The 10504-nt window shown below is 37.1% G+C and overlaps 1 pseudogene; it reads right to left on the bottom strand.

The window, feature by feature from the left end:
• LOC109834545 overlaps nucleotides 1-3678 on the bottom strand; it is an 8177-nt pseudogene extending 4499 nt beyond the window's left edge.

The following is a 10504-nucleotide window of genomic DNA, read 5'->3' as shown; positions in this document are numbered from 1 at the left end:
GTCAGCCTGCCTCCAATAAAAATGGATTTATTTTTCCATAAAGCTAGTTTTTTTGGAGAAGAAGTCTAAGAGGGGTTGCCACTCACGTCTTGTGAGAGTTCCCTTTTAAGGGGGAGACCTAGATAGGTAAACGGGAGGGAACCAACTGTGCAGTTAAGGATATTTGCAAGCTGGGCTTCTTTGTGAGGGATTTTGCCAAGGTAGAAAAGATTAGTCTTAGTATAATTTACATTAAGTCTAGAGATATTGGCAAAGATGTGAAGGATGGCTTTGAGGTTAATCATATCTCTGAGTGTAGCTTTACAAAAGATGAGGGTGTCATCTACAAATTGAAGGGTTCTTATGGAGTTGAGTTCTCCTTTAAGGTTGAGCTCCGAGAGGTCCCCTGAGGATGCACTGGCTCTGATCATTTTGCTAAGGACATCACCAATGAGCAAGAAAAGCATAGGAGATAGGGGGTCTCCCTGCTTGAGGCCTCTGTAGCATCTGAAGAAGTTTATTGGAGTACAATTGACCAACACGGCTGATTTAGAGAATGACAAAACATGGAATATCCAATGGTACCATATAGGGCTGAAGCCTCTAGCTTCAAGAAGGGTGAGAAGAAATTTCCAATTAACACAATCAAAGGCTTTAAAGAAATCCACTTTGATGTCACACAATTCTTTTTTGCCTGTGGAGCAGTGGTTGATCATCTCATGGGCAAGGAAAATGGAGTCAAGAGCTGACTTGCCTCTTTGGAAGGTTGACTGGGAGGTATCAATGAGTGATGGGAGGAGGGGTTTGAGCCTATTTGCTAGGATTTTGGTGAAAATTTTGACTGTACTATTGATCAAACTGATGGGTCTGAAGTCCTTAGGATTGTCCGCTCCATCCTTATTGGGAATAATGCATATATATGAATAGTTGATATTATGAAGGGATGTGCATATGAATGAAGGGATTGGATAAAAGAGATAATATCCTGGTGGATGGTAGACCAAAAGTTTTGAAAAAATAAGATAGGATGGCCATTCGGTCCTGGAGATTTATCGCGATGAAGATCAAAGATCACCTTTTTGATTTCTTCTGATGAGAAAGGATTATCTAGAGAAGAGAGGTCGACTAGATTGGATGGATAGAGAAGCCTCCAGTCTACCTCAAGCCTGGAATCTCTTTGAGCTCGGAAAAGATTGGAGAAGAAGTCCTAGAAAACCTGCTTAATGTCAGTATCAGAAGAGAGGATGGTGTTGTTGATAACTAGGCGAGGGATAAAAATTTTCTTCTATGATGGGATGCTGATTTATGAAAGAAGACAGTATTGTTATCACTCTCTTTGAGCCATTGAATCCTAGATATTTATTTTAATTGGATCTCTTAGCCCTAGCTAACAAGAAGAGCTGATCTTTGAGGAATAGTCTAAATTTAGAGTCTGATACGGAGAGGGCTCTAGATTCCTCTAATAGATGGAGAGAGTTGAGATTAGCCATGACTTTAAGTTTGAGCTGGTTGGTGGAACCAAAGATATGCTTCTTCCACCATTTAATCCTCCTACGAATGAGTTTAAGCTTGAAGGGGAGAGAGGATGATGGTTCCCCATGAAAGGAGAATAAAAGCCAACTAGATTGAATGAACTGAATGAATGTTGGAAAGATGAGCCATGATTTTTCAAATTTGAACAGAGGGGAGAGAATGAGACCTCCTGAGTGTAAAATGACGGGGCAATGGTCAGAGCATTGGACTTGAAAAGAAAATTGAATAAGGTGAGGGAAATGAGATTCAAAGTCTGGAGAGATGATGAACCTATCTAGCCTAGCTAATACAGGGTTGATCCTCTGGTTCAACTATGTAAATTTTCTACCGCTGAGAGGGAGGTCGATGAGGTAGATAGAATCAATGAGGTTTTTGAAAGAGGTCATCTCCCTAATAGAGTCAGATCTGTCACTTTTCTCCTTAATACTAAGAGTCATGTTGAAGTCCCCAAAGACTACCTAAGGCATAGAGTGAGAAGACCTAATCCTAGAAAGTTGCCACCAGCAGACCTCTCTATCATCCTTGTCATGAGGGGCATAGATAGAAGTGGTAACAAATTGCCAATTAGAAGGTCAATGGGTAAGGACTGCTAACAAAGTAAAGATACCAATGGTGGAGGAAGAGCAAGAGAAGATAGACTCGTTCCAACCCAACATGATGCCCCCCCTAGTATCTGTTGCTTCTAAAGATATCCATGAAGTGATATTGCTACTCCCCAGACTTCTTAAGGTATTTGGTCTGATGGATTTGAGCTTGGTCTCTTGGAGACCCACTCAAATTTGCGTAGGTGGATGAAATCTTTAACCAGCCTACGTTTGGTATGGTTATTCAACCCTCTTACATTCCATGTTCCGATCCTCATGAGGAAGAGGGGGAACTACCTACAGAATTAGGATTATCAGGTTGGATTTTCTCCCTCTTTCTCCATATCTAAAATATCGACTAGACCTAAAAGGTCAATCGATTATTTGAAACCACAATTGATAGAAATATCATGAAGTACCTATAAATTAATAGAATTAATTGGCAGCGTGGAGGAGGAGGAGGAGGATTTACCCTTGGAGACACCCGGAGGGAAGCTCCTATTCACTATGGAGAGATGCTTCCTGTGGGGGAGGTGATCTGACACTCTTTTGAATGATTTTCTCTTGGATTGTTTCTTGGCATTCTCAAACCCTAGAGGAGGGTCTGAAGATGACGCAATATCCATAGTATCGGATAAGCTGCTGACGTTGAATGGAACAAGGGGTTAGATTGTTAGGGTTGTTAAGAACCGAGGAAAGTTCTGCTAGAAGAAATGGCTTCAGAAAGGAGGTCCCACAAGTCTTTTGTGATTCTAATTAGGACCCCTTTGAAGACGACATCCATGAACTCTGGCGGGACCACTGTCTGATGCTCTGAGGAAGGCATAATGGGAGAGCTGGTAGGTGGGCAAACATGGGGTGGACCCCTCTCCTACTGCCATGGGCTTTTTGCCTTTAGGGTCCGAGGGGGTTAGGGATGCTTCAACTGGATGATTGGCTTCTGTGGAGGAAGGGTTATGCTGGGGGCCCGGAGGGATGTCGTACGAGGATACAGACAGAGCACCCTCTTTATGAACAAAGTGCTCAAAATACTCCATGCACTTGCCTTTTTTTCATGTAAGGGTTTATCCACGACCCTGAGCTGGACCGTGCACTCCATGAGATGGACTTCTTCCAGAGAAGAATACCGAAACATAATAGTCCTGGGGATCTCTGATATATCCCTGATACTAAGCATAGCTTTGCATTCTCTAGTATTCTTCTTGATCATGACATCATCAGAGACTGTAATGACGTCTCCTAACAAGTTCATGAGAAACTTTGTGTCCCAAAGGTGGATCGGTAGGTTGATGATCTCAACCTAGACATACACGAACTTAGGAAGGACTTTGAGCCCCCTCTTCTAAGACCAAGGCGTGAAGACTCCCCCGAATGTACCCATATCAAAATACTCCTTAGAGTAAGCTACGTCTAAGGTCTCTTCGTTAGGAAATTGTATGAAGTAGGCAGTAAGAGAAATACACCTGACATCATACTTCCAGCTTTCCACCTTTAGATGGAACTTCAGATTTTTGATTAACTCGTCAAAATAGGGGTTTCCAACTTGCAGATTGAAGAAACCATAACTAAGATAAGCTTCCATGTTACTGATCACCGACGAGGGAAGGGTAACATTAGGAATAAATAGAGGAGGAGGTGATGGAGAGGAAGGGGTGATGTTGAATAGGGGAGGGTTGCTCTTGTTTGGACAAGTGACAGAAGTGTGGCCGACTCAGTTACAAGAGAAACACTTGAAATCCCCTAATGAATTGTTCTTCTCCATATGAGTTTTGTCACCTCAAAGAAAACACCTAGGGGGGTTGGGGTGGTTAGGAAGATGATTGGAGATGAGGGGTAGCTTGGACCTCTTAGGTTTTATTTTGTAGGACACTGTCGTCCAACCAACTTTTGGCAGGGGGAGAATTCCCTTTTTAGAGGAAGGGATGGGAGGGTGGGGTGTGGTTGGCTAAATGCCCTAGAGAAGGTCTGCGAAGGAGGAGAAGAGGGGTGGTGATTGCTGAGGCAAAGGTTATGTGGTAGAGAAGGTCTTTCTGGAAGGAGGGGGGAGCCGAAGTGGGTGGAACTGTGGGTGGAGCGGCTGGTTTAGGCTTCCATCTTTGATATCTAATACATATCAATTTTGGTCATTCTCATTGTCCATATTTTTCAATATCTGTTAATCTCTCTCTCTCTCTCTCTCTCTCTCTCATAAAACCTAGTTTTTTGTATCTATCCTGAAAAGTGTTATATTGTTTTAGCAAAAAAAAAAAAAAGAGAGGAATCATTATAAATATTCTGTTATATTGATTTGGTAGTCAATGTTTTGTACTAAATATTAGGGATTTGTACATTCAGAAAATATCATGTTTGTAATAAGAAAATAAATTAATTCTGAAAAGCATAACAATCCAAATATTATGTTCTAACCCATTTCTTAATTTTCCAACTCAATTCTTGCTGTTTATTAATTCAATCATGAGTTTTGATAATCATTTTATGAGAAATCAATTAATTACTCACAAAATTTTAGTACCATCTCCAATTGATTCCAAACCACACAGTAGAATATTACATGATTTCCTTCTTTATCATCCATTTACTAGACATTTATAGGACAAAAAAATATACCTTAAGTAAACATTTTTGATAAATGCATGACCAATCAAATTATCTTGCACAAAAGCTAATCAAAGATACTGATTTTAACCTACAAAAGCATCAATATGAACCCCAACTTCACCTACTATCCCTAGAAAAAACTAACAAAAAAAAAATATATGAAATACATGAGTTTAAGTTTCAAGCAAAAAAAAAGTAAATGAATTCAAGGACCATATCATCTGATTCCTGCATTGCCAATCAAATATTTTGCCGCTTCTTTTGATCAAGGACCTTAGAATCCAATCAACCAAAAAAAAAAAAAAATCAAATCTTGAAAATTGTATATTAGTCCATCAAATCCAAGATTCTTATAAAATGGTCCTTTTAGTTAACACATGTTAGATTTGAAAGAAATATTCCATCAAAAGTAACGGTTGGAGGCAAAGTGACTATTATACCCCATCTATTATGCATCTATTATGTCTACAAATGGCCAGATTACCATATTGGTAGTAAAAATGGGTGGTAATTATTTGATTGATGTGATTTTTAACTCAGGTGACAATAAGGTATTAAAAATAGAACGATTGGACATATAGACGTTAGGAAATTGTATGAAGTAGGCAGTAAGAGAAATACACCTGACATCATACTTCCAGCTTTCCACCTTTAGATGGAACTTCAGATTTTTGATTAACTCGTCAAAATAGGGGTTTCCAACTTGCAGATTGAAGAAACCATAACTAAGATAAGCTTCCATGTTACTGATCACCGACGAGGGAAGGGTAACATTAGGAATAAATAGAGGAGGAGGTGATGGAGAGGAAGGGGTGATGTTGAATAGGGGAGGGTTGCTCTTGTTTGGACAAGTGACAGAAGTGTGGCCGACTCAGTTACAAGAGAAACACTTGAAATCCCCTAATGAATTGTTCTTCTCCATATGAGTTTTGTCACCTCAAAGAAAACACCTAGGGGGGTTGGGGTGGTTAGGAAGATGATTGGAGATGAGGGGTAGCTTGGACCTCTTAGGTTTTATTTTGTAGGACACTGTCGTCCAACCAACTTTTGGCAGGGGGAGAATTCCCTTTTTAGAGGAAGGGATGGGAGGGTGGGGTGTGGTTGGCTAAATGCCCTAGAGAAGGTCTGCGAAGGAGGAGAAGAGGGGTGGTGATTGCTGAGGCAAAGGTTATGTGGTAGAGAAGGTCTTTCTGGAAGGAGGGGGGAGCCGAAGTGGGTGGAACTGTGGGCTGTAGGCTGAGGGATAAGAGTCAGAGGAGTAATTGTGATTTCACCTCTGTTGATGGAGACTAGACGCCTCTTCGTAGTCCGTGTCGTCGCCTATTCACCGTACCCACCTATTCGCCTCCCCAATCGCCTTTTTGCTTCCATCTTTGATATCTAATACATATCAATTTTGGTCATTCTCATTGTCCATATTTTTCAATATCTGTTAATCTCTCTCTCTCTCTCTCTCTCTCTCTCATAAAACCTAGTTTTTTGTATCTATCCTGAAAAGTGTTATATTGTTTTAGCAAAAAAAAAAAAAAGAGAGGAATCATTATAAATATTCTGTTATATTGATTTGGTAGTCAATGTTTTGTACTAAATATTAGGGATTTGTACATTCAGAAAATATCATGTTTGTAATAAGAAAATAAATTAATTCTGAAAAGCATAACAATCCAAATATTATGTTCTAACCCATTTCTTAATTTTCCAACTCAATTCTTGCTGTTTATTAATTCAATCATGAGTTTTGATAATCATTTTATGAGAAATCAATTAATTACTCACAAAATTTTAGTACCATCTCCAATTGATTCCAAACCACACAGTAGAATATTACATGATTTCCTTCTTTATCATCCATTTACTAGACATTTATAGGACAAAAAAATATACCTTAAGTAAACATTTTTGATAAATGCATGACCAATCAAATTATCTTGCACAAAAGCTAATCAAAGATACTGATTTTAACCTACAAAAGCATCAATATGAACCCCAACTTCACCTACTATCCCTAGAAAAAACTAACAAAAAAAAAATATATGAAATACATGAGTTTAAGTTTCAAGCAAAAAAAAAGTAAATGAATTCAAGGACCATATCATCTGATTCCTGCATTGCCAATCAAATATTTTGCCGCTTCTTTTGATCAAGGACCTTAGAATCCAATCAACCAAAAAAAAAAAAAAATCAAATCTTGAAAATTGTATATTAGTCCATCAAATCCAAGATTCTTATAAAATGGTCCTTTTAGTTAACACATGTTAGATTTGAAAGAAATATTCCATCAAAAGTAACGGTTGGAGGCAAAGTGACTATTATACCCCATCTATTATGCATCTATTATGTCTACAAATGGCCAGATTACCATATTGGTAGTAAAAATGGGTGGTAATTATTTGATTGATGTGATTTTTAACTCAGGTGACAATAAGGTATTAAAAATAGAACGATTGGACATATAGACCCAAAAACAAATCTCCGACCAATTTTCTCCGGCAAAGCCTTATGTGATCAAACATGTGAGTTACACACGACATAATTATGAAAAGATGGCATCGGTAATTAAGCTTAATAAATCCATTAGAAAGGGGAGATTTTCAACTTGGGCTTTTCAAAAGAGGAATTTTTAATTTCTCCTTCCTCTTTCAAAGTGGGGGTTCTCCATTGCTAGAGAACATGTCTTCTTCGACCTCTAGTTCACGCTTTCAGTTTGCATCAAGCTTTAGTGGGGAGAGAAGTAGGCAAAGGTTTGATTGGCTCAATTCTATACAGAGATGGGATGGTGCAGCAAAGAAATTTAAGATCAAGTTTAATACATGTAGTTTGGAGTGTGAGTATTACACTTTCATAACTAATGAAAATCCTACAAGAAGATTCTATAGACACCCTAATAATCATGTAAGTGCCCTTGAATTTATGAATTATCTTTGATCAAGCGGTTGTGATTTATGGTTCATGATTTAACTTTTTTTTATTTTACTTTTTTTGGCATAGTGTTAGATTGGTGGTTGTAGATTTTAGGAGTGGTTTGAAAACTCCGTGTGTAGTGTGGGAACTCAATTGTTTTCATTTATGAGAGAAGAACTTGTTGATTTGAATAGAAGTTTGAATTTGAAGGATGAGTTGACTAAAAAGTGTGAGAATGACCTTAAATAGGGGATGCCAAATAATGGTTTAAGTTGAATAAACATGAACGTGAAACTTGTTGTTGCTTGAATGAGGTTGTGAAAATGAAAAGAGGAAAAAAAAAGAATTAGGAGGGTGAGCATGCAAAAGAAAAGAGGAAGACGATTTGATTTTATTGTAGGATGTTTTATACTCTTTGTTCTTGTGTATGTTCTCCAGAATTGCTTGTAATGTGTCATTTGAATTGTTGAGTTGAGTCTATTCTGTGTTCTTGTGGTTTGGTTGTACTTTGATAAAAAAATTTAATGAAATGTATTGTGACTATTGAATAATCATATTTGGTGCAATTTGTTGCAATTGTATGTTAAATGTACTGTGGTTGTTATGTGAATATGTACAACTGTATTTGATCATTATATTTTACTACACTTTTATACCCTCATTCCCTTTTATTTTGAATAAAATAACTGCTAGTGAAGTAAATTTTATCTTAATTTGAAGGTAACAAAGTATTATGAATAAGAGCTCAAAAAACCAATTTTCCTCATTTTTAACCTTTTATTAAGCCCAAGGTCAAGTCAAGTGAAGGCCTGTAAACCCCAAAAGATCAAGAAAAATTTGGGTCAACAAATTAATAAAAGAATCAAATTCTGTTAAAACCTAATCAATTAACCAATCGATTGACTAATCTATTAGCTAATCGATTGACTAATCTATTAGCTAATCGATTAGCCAACCAAGTAAATCTTAATATAATTAGTTAGTGGCTAAGATTTATTTTTTGGAGATCAAGACAAATCCAATGGCTCAAGTTGATTGTTGTGGGCTATAAACACGGGTAGAGAGTGAGGGGTTTGGTATGAAAAATTTTGTAAAAAAACTTTATTTTGGATAGGAGAGTTACTCTTATTTGAGAAGACCTTTTAAAAATTATAAATTTTTTGCTTGCAATACATAAATTTTTTTACTCCTTTTAAATATTCTTTTCTTCTTCGATGATGATGAAGATGAAGATTTTTTATTTTTATTTCATGTTTAGTAGATTAGATTTATTTCATGTTTAGTACATTTATTTTTTTGCTCTTTATTGTTTTTTATTTTAAATTTTTTTCACTTGTAGTTTAGAATTACCTTTTATTCTATTATGCTTTCTAGTATAGATTTTATTTTATTATTTTTTTATAAAATGAATAACTAATTATTGTAGGAAATCTAGAATCATTTGAAACTAGTTTAATTGTTTTTATGATTTATGGATTGTTCTCCTTATGCCTAAACTAATCCTAGTTAGGATAAACAACTAGAGAATTAGTTGATAGAAAAAGAGTTTGATAACTTATACTTATCTTGAGCTGTTTGATAGGTATATATTTATTTTTAGAATTATTATCTAATTGCTTGTTCTTTTCATAAATGGAAATTTTTACTTGGATGATAATTTGGTATATTATGCGTTCTTTAAGTGGTTTGATCGTATATGTTTAGTAAATATAAAGTAAAATATGATACAAGAGAGTAGTTCATAAATTCTAATTAAAATTAACTAGTGGATTCAATTCTAGATTCTTAACTTCTCTACTTATTTTTCCTTAATCTCTCTTGATTTGATTTTTCTTTCACTCTTGATTTCCCTCTTCTTGATTTTATTTTATTGAGTTTTCTTTGCTTCCTACTTTCTTCTCTTTTCTAGTTTCCAATTCTTCCTTTTTTTTAGTTTCTGCTATGGTGTTCCCACTTACCAAAATACAATTTATTAGCAAGTGACGAACATATGTATTTCCATAATCAATGCCTCAATCAACTTGGCGGCCCAAGCCTAGTAGAATCCGACTTAGCCGATTGGTCGACTCAATATTGTTTCATATCGACTCGAAAAGCAGTACTAGTCAACGTGCTTGTCGAAGACGACTCACCAGAAGTCCACTCGACCATGTGACTAACGCCTCACGATGACGACTCGAACGGTGTTACTTTTTGACAAAGCTAGAGGATAACTTTTGTTTCGAGCTTATCCTTGCTGACAATGTGTCAACATTACATTTAATACTTAACAGAGTCATCATGACTCTAGCCCAGATAATCTTTATGACTCATCAGACCATGTAGGCTGCCACCATACTCCCCCTTACTTTTCATTTAATGCTGAGGAGATCCTCCCTCCAGCCTCTAGTCGGCACCTGTAAAGCAATAGTTGACTCACCTGCTAGCCCGAACTTCGCCACCGCCCTTCTGTGCTCAGCCAAAAAGACTAATCTACCCCTTATGCACTGAGTATAAATACAAATACTATTCTAACATTTTCACAAAGCTGATCCTCCAATGCATACACTGCACAATTACTAGAACACACGGTTCTTCCTTTACCCCACTCAAGTCATCAGCTAACTTGATCGTTGGAGGTACAACGGGGGACCAATCCCTGCCCTCTCATGAATTTCTGTATGTGTAGATTATTCAGCAACCCAATTCAAGAACTAGACATAAAGTCAGGAAAGAAAGGCCCCTCTTTAATACTGAACAAACCGATCCTATCCTGGACATAATTGACTATTTGCTTGGAACCAAGAAGTCAATGCCCATGGACTAAACACTTCAAATGTGCCCAAAGTCGAGCCCACAACATGCAAAGCTAGCTCAACAAGCACGCGAACATCACCCACTTCGGCTCTGTCCAAATGAGCTAAAAACGA

The sequence above is a fragment of the Asparagus officinalis genome, chromosome 1, assembly GCF_001876935.1.
Source record: "Asparagus officinalis chromosome 1, Aspof.V1, whole genome shotgun sequence".
Taxonomy (NCBI): Eukaryota; Viridiplantae; Streptophyta; class Magnoliopsida; order Asparagales; family Asparagaceae; genus Asparagus; species Asparagus officinalis.
This window is presented reverse-complemented; position numbering and strand designations above follow the sequence as displayed.